Source organism: Elaeis guineensis, chromosome 7, assembly GCF_000442705.2.
Source record: "Elaeis guineensis isolate ETL-2024a chromosome 7, EG11, whole genome shotgun sequence".
Taxonomy (NCBI): Eukaryota; Viridiplantae; Streptophyta; class Magnoliopsida; order Arecales; family Arecaceae; genus Elaeis; species Elaeis guineensis.
The window spans coordinates 44040977-44052772 of record NC_025999.2 but is presented as its reverse complement, the minus strand read 5'-3'; the positions used below and the strand labels follow the sequence as shown (position 1 = coordinate 44052772).

Here is an 11796-nt window from a genome sequence, read left to right as displayed (position 1 = left end):
TCTAAAATCAAATCTATACTATGGATCACATCAAAATTTAAACCACACTCAACACCATCTTTCTTCGGATGAAGTATCTATTATCCCTGCTTTTCTCCTCCTCTCAGATCCCAACTCCCCAAAATCCGTCTCCATGGAGTTTTCGCTCTCGCACATCGATAATATCCTTTTATATCATATGTACCATCTCTAATAATGCTCTTTTATCTTTTGGTAGCACTCTAATAATACCTTTTACATGATATTATTGTGCTTGTTTTATTAAAAAAAAACATTGTCATTGCAAATAGACCAAAATAAAACCATTCTCACCAAATTGATGGACTTCAGCCTAGTTGTGAGTGTTGGAGCACGATCCTGACTCCTCCCACGGATCTTGGCTGCAGCGAAACCAGCAACGAACAAATCTGGAGACTTCTGGACTCGATCTAAGGCCCTTGATGAAATCAGCCTGGTTGCTGTCTTCTTCATCAGCCTTACGTTCCAGATGAGAACGCCTCTAAAAACACCTCTAAAAAATCTAAGATCTGGTACCCAACTAGATCAGGCTTGGAGCGAGGTCTTCCAATTCATAGATCTCAAATTGGGGCATTCTAGATAGGAAAGAAGGTAGATGGAGACAGACCTTGCAGATATGTCCTGCTGTAGCCTTTCCTGTAGATCTGTTGATGGAGATCTCACCCGCACCTCAAACGACCTCAGATCAACTCCAAAATCTGAGAGAGACTTGTACCAACCTCTTCTTAAGAGATTTCAAGTCTTGGACCTGGTGTTTGGGTGGCTGCAAGAGAGGAGGGGAGCAATCTGGTTGGCGGCTGCAAGGGGGAAGGGGCTAGCGCTCTTGCTTTCTTTCCTTTATGGATCTGGCGGCAAGAAACCCTAGGATTTCTTGCTTCTGGGGCATGGAGAATGGCTGGAGAGAGAGGGAGAAGAGAGAGAGAGATTTGAGAGAAAGAGTTCTGTATTTTCTTGGTTTAATCAAACCTATACAAGTACATGTATATATAAACACAGGGTCAAGTGATCCAAACCCAAAACTCCCTTGACCAACTCTATGGGAGATTAGGTTAACCCAAGCCATGTACACCCATGACTTGACCTAATCTCACCTATCCTGGGCTCAGACCTGGCCCATAAAGAGTTGCCCTTGAGGTCCACTAACCTAGACCTTAAGAACCCGAAAGGCCCACAGCCTTTCAACCTAGGGCCCAACTAGCCCTAGAGCCTCCATGAAGCCCTCATGAATGATGGACTTTGGCCTTAGCCTTGGTCCCCTGGGCTTTGGGCACCACCTGGATCATAACAGTGAGGGCTGCATAAAAAGACTTATCATATGCAATAAAACACATTAAAGCTTCTTGTTATTGTATCTTGAATTGAAGATTCATACGGTTATCAAATCCATCAAATTCTGAAACTTCCCATCAATTACTTAAAAAAATCAGCATCTACTTTTCTTTTTTCTAATTAAATAACATTTTAAAAAAATTAATAATACTGCAGTTATACGGATATTCTTGTATCTTGAAGAAAATTCATATGGTTATCAAATCCATCAAATTCTGAAACTTCCCATCCATTACTGAAGAGCAACTTCTACTTTCTTTCTTTCTAAAATAACATATTTAAAAAAAGCTAATAATGCCACAATATGTATGGATAATCATATAAAATTATTTAATGAACTTTATTTTATAAAATCCCTTCTGCTTTTCTTATGTTTGTTTCTACTTCTATTTTTTCTAGATAAGTATAAATAATATTGGAAGGAAATTTATAATCAAAGCCAAAGACATGGATTAGTTGAAAGATAGGTGGTATGATATATAAGGCTGATGTCATGGTGCAGTTAGGGATGGAAGTGTTCAATTTCGAAGGAATATGTGTTTCACCTGTACCATAAAAGAACCGTCTGAAGTCATTCAGTGCATAACTTTAGACCTGTCAATCTTGACTTCTGCCTCAAGCCTATCTCAGTCTTTATGGTAGCTGACATCCAATATCTATCCAACATCTACAGATGACTGGACACCTGAATTGATTGATCTCTGACTTTAGCTGTAGGTATGCTTCAGCCCTCCTCAATTTTTATCTCACTAGATGCAGTTAGCTCTAGTCGCTTCTTTCCTTCAGCACATGCCCCCATCGAACCATGCCAAAGCCTCAACAAAAAAAGTTGGTCTAATCCAATATACACCCCTATTTCAAAATTCAAATGTGCCCATGATATTTAGCTGACTTCGAAACAGATGAGGCAAGTATAACCATTTGATCTCAAAAATTTCGATCAAAAATCCAGCATATCAGCCTAAATCGACCACAAAATCTGTCCAAAATGGCTCTTTAGCCCTCGCCTATGAAAGGACCTCCAGGAGCCCCCCAAGGTATGTGTAGCTGATCTCTTTCTACACTACTTTTCATCTATTTTTTAAGAATTCTGAGTTGAGCATCGAAGGATTCTCACCGGAGCTAACTCTGGTCAGGACTTACCTTGCAGGTCTCTCTTCCAGAAGAATGCACCGCCACTCTAGTCTTTCCAACTGAGTCCTAGATTTCAGTGGTAATAGATTGGTGCTAGAGAAAGAATCCTTGATCCGATTTTGAAAAAAAGAAAAAGATCGAGACCATAGCCCCATGCAGGACATCTTCTTGATGATCTAATGCCGCTGCTACCTCCCAACCTGTGAAGAATGTGGCTAGTCAGTGGGCTCTGACGCAACCATTATCAGAGGTCCCTCAACCACCTTCTGAGCAAGTGGGTACCATCAGTGCAGAGCGGTTCAACCTGTTTTTCAACAGATGTAGACTTTAACCACCACCATCCACACGATGCAGCAACTCCATGCTACACCGACGGTGGTGACTGCATTGGTGCAGCAGACCAATGCAGCACCGCACTAGTAGTAGCAGCACCATTGTACTCTAATACACTTGTTGAGGAAGAAAAAAGAAGAAAGAGAGAGAGAAATACAAACAATTAAGATAACATGAATTGGCCTCAAGTCTACTTCTACGTGGCATGCAAGCTTCACTATGAGACAAAAAAAATCAAATAAATATAAAAGAAACTTAACACTCAACGCTTGTATAAAGATCTTTCAACAAGAAGCCTCAAAATCCTCATAAAAGCTCTCTGAAACTTCTTAAGAAGCCTCTCTGCACGATCAGAATTTCACCAGCTATACAATGTAATAAATGGCTCATCAATCGGAGCTATATAGAGGCTTCAAAATCATCAAAAAAGTATTTCAAGCATATATCAGGCTCAAATCAAACCTTAGAATCCTTTTGGACCATTCAATCATGATCGATTTGAATCACGATCATTCGATCATGCAATCAGGCATTTCCTGCTTCCTGATCAACCTTGAAATCAATCTGGATCATCGGACCTTCATCGGTAGCTCTGATGGTTGTTGGATCATGCTTCGATCCACAGTGGATCATGCGAAACGGTGGGGAAATGACTGTGGACTGCCCTCCTATGCCTGTGGACCATCGATCCACGTAAGCCATGTGAAACCATGGCCTGGGTGTGCTGCACGCCTGCTGGGCCAGGGCCATGCACTAGGCCACACCCACGCATGCCTGCCTGGGCCGCACGCCTGCGGTCAACCCACGGCACCTAGGCTGGTCCGCATGAGCCTCGACCACGCCAGCCCGTGGGCCCCCTCCGATAATCTGTGGGCCGTAGCAACCTGGTACTGACCTTCTCTCGCACGTATCTCTATCTTCTGGACTCCATTTGGGCTTATCTTAGCCTTGTTGGATTCCATTCATCATTCGAGATCTCATTTTGGATTTATTGTGGATAGAATCTCGAGATATTTTTTTCAACAATCTCTACCTTGACTCGATGTTCAGTCTTCATCTGTCTCTGAGAGCTTGTGATCCATCTTGCCTCCACGTCCTAGGGCATGTCTGCTATCTCATAGATGGGCAAACATGAGAGTCAAGCTAGGTCGCTTGATACCACCTCCATCATGGGCTGTGTCCACTCTGACCAAAGACTTGCTCAAGGAAGTCTCCTATGATAATAGAAAATTCACTCTGCAGCATCACCTCTCATCCTTCCGAGTCTCACATCTTGTACCTATCCCCTCCATCTGGAGCTCCATTTCGCTCTAGGCTCCTCCTGGCTCCTGAAACTCTACCTCACACTGGGCTCCCTGTCAATAGTAATGTCCTCTTCTCCTCTTTTTTTCTTTCAGAATAATCCTATCGTCATGCATAACTTTCAAGATTCCATCACCAGCTACCCACCTATAACCATTTGAATCCAGTCTGCTCAGTGAGATAAGATTTTATCTGAAATCATAAATGTATCAGACCTCATCCAATCTCCTCACCACACCATCATGTGTCCTCCTGCTAACCATCCCAATGTCTCTGATCGTACAACTCGATCTATCTGGTAGATGAACAATGCTCTCACTGCTCTTCAAAAAATCAAACAGCTCCTTTCTACAATAAACATGATGAGTACATATAGAATTTAAAATTTACTATTGAAAAAAAATAGATACCTCATCAGATATCAATAGGACATCATCTTCTAACTCGCTATTGGCCGTCGCTATAGTCACTAAAAAAAATTGACTATTAACGACGGCTAATTATGGTTGCTAATAGTCATTTTGCCATCTCTAATACTATTAACAATGGCTTATTGTTGTTAACTAATGGTTGAAAAATTCTAGTCACTAATTGTCCTTATTAGCAACGGGACTTTTATCCATCGCTAATGAAGACTATTAGTAATGACATTAGTGATGGCTAAGTTCCATCACTATTTATTTTTTTATTTTAAACAAAATTTAAAAAAAATAAAAATAATTAGTGATGGCTTTATTATCGCTAATGTCATTACTAATAAGTATTAGAGATGCCTCAAGTCATCACTAATGTCGCTAATGATATTTAATTTTATTTTTTTAAAAAGGTTCATAATAATATTTTGTTATTAGCGATAGCTAAAGCTGTCACTAATACCATCGATAATAACTAATTTTATTTTTTAAAAAAATTAATGATAATATTTTTTAAAATCTATTTTAATTAATCACAATCAATTATGGTTCCTAACACCTATTATAATTAAAATCTAAAGAAAATATGATAATTATAAATAAAAATTAATTATTATATTAAAAATATAAATTATATAATTTTATGAGTAGTATCAAAAAATAATAATACATCAAGATAAAAAAATCAGCCCAGATCCTCCTCATCCTCTTGCTCCTCTCCAACAGCTGATGGATGAGAGTCAGATATTCCAACATCCTGAAATGAAAAAAAATAAAATATTATTAATAAATTTTGATATGAAGGTATATCTTTCGATACGGAGGTATATCTTTCGATACACTCCTTCGATTCTTGAATAAATTATTCCTACACATTTTATTCGATGATATAGAACTATAGACATATCCGGCCCATCAATTGAATGGTTAGATTGAATTTTTAGTCCCTAGATCTCCTTCTTCGACTCAAGGTTAAATATATGAAGCTTCTAAATATGAAAACTTAAAACAAGTAAAAGAGTTTACTAATAGAATTATCTGATGGTGATGGCTGAGATAATGAGCCCAGCTGGTCACATAGCTATAGATCCCAAATATTCACCACAACCGTATCATGGACATCATCTTAGAAACTTAGAGGTCACTGGCTCAGAAGCCTCTACATGACCTCCTTCACGTGCGCATCGCTCCAAGTCTGGGATGTAGAGGCTTGTGAGGATGCCTAAGAGTATCGAGTTGTTGGAGGATTGAAGCTATGATCGAATCCTATGACTCGGCTCCTAGTCACCCCTTCGATGACCCTAAGCCATCCCTCAAGATCAAGGAGGGGCTTAAAAAAATTTTTGATAGTGCAGTATATGCAATTAAAAATTTTATGCAGTAGAAATAATAGATTAAATAATTTAATCTTAATTACATATAAGATCTAATTTTTGCCTACCACATCAAAATTTTTGATATAAAAAATATATGCTTTAGATCTAAAAATAAAATCACATCGATCTCATCGATGCTAAAATTCTAGATCTAACTATAAGATCTACCATAGAAATCAAAATAAGTTAGAGATCGTTACCAAATAAATTTTGATCTTGATCTCCTCTAATCCAATGATTGGAGAGGGTGTTCCTCAGATCACTCATAGCCACACAAAGTCATCTGGCCTCTATAGAAAAATCCACATGAAGACTGGCATAGATCAGGGGCTCAGAGATGTTAGTCTGCGAACAACTTCGACAGCTGACCTCTTTCTTCTACTACAAGCACCCTGGATACTCCAAAGTAATAGGAGATCTGGAGGAGGAAGAGAGGAGGAGGAGAAGAGGCTCTAAAAATAAAAAATCTATAAGAAAATTGATCATGGGACATCCAAGAGAGGGATCCCCTTTTTATAGACTAGGAATTAGGACTTTCCAAAAAGGATGCCATGAATCAATGCCAAAACCCCTTTTTGGCATCCCCAAAAATTCCAAAAAAATTATTTCATGGAGAAGAAATCTACAGTCTCACATGTAAAAGAATTGCTCAAAAAAAATAAGAAAAAATATAATATGACTCTAACAATATATCATATATAAAAAATTTCTTTCCTAGTCTGCATCTTATCTTTAATTCGGATCTCATTCGAATTAGAAGAGATAATATTATGACTCATCAGCTATAGCTGATGACTCTTATTAGATCCTCTCTCATATACCTAAAATCACAATCCAAATCCAATTAGATGTGGAGAAATAGGCATGGATCCAGATGTGGCGCAAAAAATAAGGATAGAGTCCAAGTCTAACTTGGACTCTTCATTTCTAATTCAATTCTAATCCAAATCAAATTTGGATTGAAACCACTGATAGAAATGAACCTAATCTAATTAAAAATCTAAATATCTCATCAAATTTTTAACGCAATTAGAAATTATCTAAGTCCAAATCCTGATCGAATCAGGATCAAATTTCTCTTGTAATCGGATTTGATCATATCAATCCCAATCTGAGTCGAACTGAATCTAATTCAATTAGACTTGTTCCAAAACTCTTTACTCAATCAAATTGAGTCAATTAGTAATCTAATTACTAATTAATTCTCCATAAATGGTAGAGTCTCAGTCCCAGTGGGACTCTCCCACAGAGTCCTAGTCCAAGTAGGACTCTTCACCAGAGTCACAATCCAATTAGACTCTTCAGCCATTAGATCTGATCAAATCTTCTAATGCATGTGACCCCATAGATTCGAATCTAAGCTAGTAGCATAGGAATAACTTTCTATACCAATCGATATAACTATCTAGCAATGATGATCGAATGGATCGAAGTGTTGCAAAGCAACCTTCTAGAATCTACTGGCGTATGGTTACCATATAATTCATCCCTTTGATCCAAATACTCAAGGTGACTTAGAATTTAACTGTCAACCCTAATTAATTCGACCACATTATATTTTAACCTTTCAAATCCATCTCATGGATTATCCTGGTCAAGGTTTTGCTAAATTAAAATATATTGATGCATATTTCCTACCAATTCAGAGGGGTCAATTACATCTTGACTCACACACCGACTTGATAAGTACTTGATTGCACCTAGTATCCTTCTGTCACTAAGTTAGAAACTTAGATAGTCCGATACTAAAGTACAGTGAGTTGCTTATAAGTCACCGTGGTGGTCTCAGATCAGAGGGACACTTATACTCATACCCTTTATAAGCTACTCTTGACAGCAGAGTGCTCGGTACATGGTCACATTCTATGCGAATGTACTCCTACATTCCATCTGCATGCCATAACAGTATCTTCATACTTTTTGGTTAAGAGGATAATCAACTTATAAACGACCTACACTTGATATCGCTATCGTCCTAGTAATAGTATATCATTTTGGTCGCAAATAATTTTAAGAACTTAATGATAAATCCTCCTTTATCGATTAATATATATAGTCCTAAGGACTTCATTGCAATACAGGAGTTCAAAGATGGTCCATCTGTAATAAAAATATCAAATAATTTTTATTAATAAAAATTTATATACAGTTTATAAGATGAGCACAATCGTCTAATGATTGACTTTGGGATACATTTCTCAATAACTTTCACTTGGACTAAAGCCAATCAGTATAGTATCGTATATCCATCTTCGATTTGTGATCATCAAACTCTTGATTTTGAGAGCTTTAGTAAATGGGTCGGTCAGGTTCTCCCTTCCATCGATCTTCTGAAGGTCGACATCAGCTCAATCTATGATCTCCCGGATAAAGTGATAACGGTGCAGAACATGTTTGGTACGCTGATGGGATCTCGGCTCCTTGGCTTGAGCAATAACTCTAGTATTGTCGTAGTATAACAAAATAGGGTCATCAATGGAGGGTGCCACTCTGAGCTCATCAATGAACTTCTGCAACCATATGCTTCCTTCACCGTATCGGATGCCACGATATACTCTACTTCGCAAACAGAGTCTGCCACAGTATTCTGCTTAAAACTTTTTCAGTAGACTGCTCTACTATTTAAGATAAAAATATAATTCGACACACTCTTACTATCATCATGATTTGACTGAAAGTTGAAGTCAGTGAACCCCACAAGTTTCAAGTCAGTTTCACCATATATAAGCCACTGGTCCTTAGTATTTCTTAAATACTTAAGAATGGTCTTTACGACCTTCCAATGGTTTTTTTCTGGATCATACTATTATCTACTCACTACCCCTAATGAGTATGTGATAACACCTAATTTAAGTCATTTAAAATAGAAAATTATATTTAATTTATTTATTTATTAAGAATTTGATGCTTCTTTTTATGTTTTACAGGAAAGGTGATCGTCGATACAAAGAGTCCGATTCGCAGATCAAAAAGACTTAAGATTGAAGAAAATTGAACTTAAAACAAAATTAAAATAAAGAAGGATGCATATAGTATTATAGAAAATGAAGATACTATGCAAGGAACCCAAAAAGGATATAGGCATCATTTTAAAGAAACAAAAGTTTCTTTTTGTAAACCAAAAAGGAGCGTTTCCTAACAGCTATGCACGTGTGAGCGCACGGTAGTGTGGGCATGGGCGTGCGGCATGGCGGGCGCACGGTGGCAGAGTGCGGCATCGGGCGCACGGCATAGCGGGTTCGCACGGCATGGTGGGTTCGCCCGGCATTGCAGGCGCACGGACACAGTGGCGAACAGATAGCAGATGGATCTGAAAATTAAAGGAAAAAATATAATACTTGGAAATACTTCAAGAGGAAGAATTTGTATTTTTTTTATCTGCTTGTGATCTTTCCATCTCATCCATCCATCTTTTAATCCTTAGTATTTTCTTTAGTCCCACATCTGAAAACCATGTAAAACTCCTCCCTCCTAACACCTATAAAAAGGCTTTTGTACTCCAATTTGAAGGGGGAGCCCAGAAATTCTTCTAGAGCCTTGCATAGAAGAAGAGAAAGGGATTACTCCATGAGCAGCTAGGCTAGCAGTCTCGAGAGTGGAGAAGAAAATTTGTAACGATACAGAGTGGGTTTATTGTTCTAAACTTTCTTGTATTTCTTTATATGCAACAAGATTATGCTTTTTATTTAAATCGTCATGAGTTCTTTATTTGCTCTCTTTTATATACTTTTATTTATGCTTTTATGTTAGATCAATATTAGGAACAACTTTTACTTTTTGGAGATGCACCATGATCTACGGGTACGGAGCATGCCGAGAAAAGAAGAGTTGTTTACCTAGTACTTTTTGGAGACGCACCATGATCTATGGTACAGGGTGTGTCGAGAAAAGATAGATATTTTTTCTAAGATTAATCGTATCTATTTAATTAAAAAAAAGAGATGCAACTCTACTAGTGTAAAATTAATTCAAAACTCCCGAGCTCTTTATTTTCTAATTACATCAATTTTAAGATAATTTATTTTTAAATCAAAACAATGCTTCTTTCTTTTATTTTGCAATCTCAACTTAGCCTAAGCTCCCTGAGGATAAGATCTCGACTCATCCTACCTACGTAGTGAGTAGAGTTATTTTTGATGCTATCAATGACTATGCATCAAATTTTGGCGTCCGTTGCCAGAGACTTGGCATGGTTGAATTAAAAAAAAAAAATCACTGACATTTCATAACACTTAACTAAAATAGCGTAACCTCAAATATAAAAATTTCTAACATGATTGGACACCTTGTTTCTCTGCATTGCATCTCCATAATAACTTTAAGGGCGCAACCCATTAACTAAGATAAGGTGAGGATTTGATCACCCTTCCTTGGCCCACAAATCACTCGCTTGCATTTGTATAACCTAGACCTTAATCTAAAATTAATTAGACGTTGACCCCTAAGGATTTCGAGCTCATTAGGACAAGTGACCCTGAGAGTTAAACCAGATTAGACTTGGTCAGCTAGCTGGTGTCTAGGCAAGTGGTTCGTGGGACGACCGGGCCTGAAGGAAGGTGGTTTTTAATTGGTTCCGTTCACTGACCTGGCCAATTTAATTGGTGTTTAAGGAAAGCAACGGAGGGACTCCCACCGACCTTACACTTATCGGGCCAGTTGGTTGGTCAAGCTCTGACTTGGAGGGCTTGAAGGCTAACTATAGTTAGGAGCTGTCTAAAACTAGGATAACTTTAGGACAGAGAGTCCACTGTGTGCTTACTTGATTGTAATTAAAATCTAACCACAACTAATTCTTCTATTAGTTTTAGGACTTCTTAGGATCTCTTCTTTAGAACTCTTTTCTCTCTTTTCTTCTCCTCTTAATAAAAAAAAAATAATCCTTAACAGACTAGGATAGTCCTACATAGACCTTTTAGTTGCATGTTAGGTCGACGATCACTAAAACCCGACTTGCAACCATTAGACGAAGAATTAGAAAAGACTCTTAGGACTATCCAAGTTAGAAACATGGCTGCACCTGGTGAGGCTAATCCTCCACGCCTATTGAAAAAATATTTCACTCCATCCTCGTATACCTACTCTCCAAGCATTCAAGCACCTCCAGTAGAAGCTACCCAATATGAGATTAAGTCTAGCATTATTCAAATATTACCATCATTCTATGGACTTAGTAACGAGGACCCATACAAATACTTGGATGAATTTCTTGAAATTTGTTCCACTGTAAAAATCCAAAACTTCTTCGATGATGCCCTTAGGTTGAAACTGTTCCCTTTCTCACTTAAGGACAAAGCCAAGCATTGGCTAAACTCCTTAGACTCTATAACCATTTCAACTTGGGAACATCTTCAGAGAGAATTTCTCAAAAAATACTTTTCAATTGGAAAAACAAATCAAATTAGAAAAGCTATCACTAGTTTTTCCCAATTGGAGGGTGAACTTTTTCATGAGACATGGGAAAGGTTAAGGGACCTCATTCGTAAATATCCACACCATGCTATCCCTAAATGACAACTTTGTCAATGTTTTTATGATGGTCTATCAGAGAAACACTGACAAATGGTTGATGCATCATGTGGTGGGACATTCATGCTAAAGAGTGAGGATGAATCCTGGCAGCTCTTTGAAACACTTAGTGAGAATTCCCTACATCATATGTCTGCCACCTCTAGAGAACAACCCATGCTTCAACAAAAAAGAAGTGGAATTTATCAGATTGGAAACATCATGGATATCCACAGTAAGGTAGATGAACTGTCCCAAAAATTAGACCGTCTTCTAAATACTGGATAATCCCCGATTCCACCTAACCCAATCTAAGAAGTTTGTATATTATGTGCAAGTCCGAACCATTTTGTTAGTGAATGCCCAGCTGCACCTCAATTTTCTGA

General features: G+C 37.9%; 1 non-coding gene across 1 annotated transcript; it reads right to left on the bottom strand.

Annotated features, from left to right (window-relative positions):
- Window positions 1-11300: 11300 nt before the first annotated feature.
- LOC140859513 (small nucleolar RNA R71) lies at window positions 11301-11406 on the bottom strand. The gene has a single exon (XR_012143051.1). It is a non-coding gene; the product is annotated as a small nucleolar RNA R71 (small nucleolar RNA).
- Window positions 11407-11796: the final 390 nt, after the last annotated feature.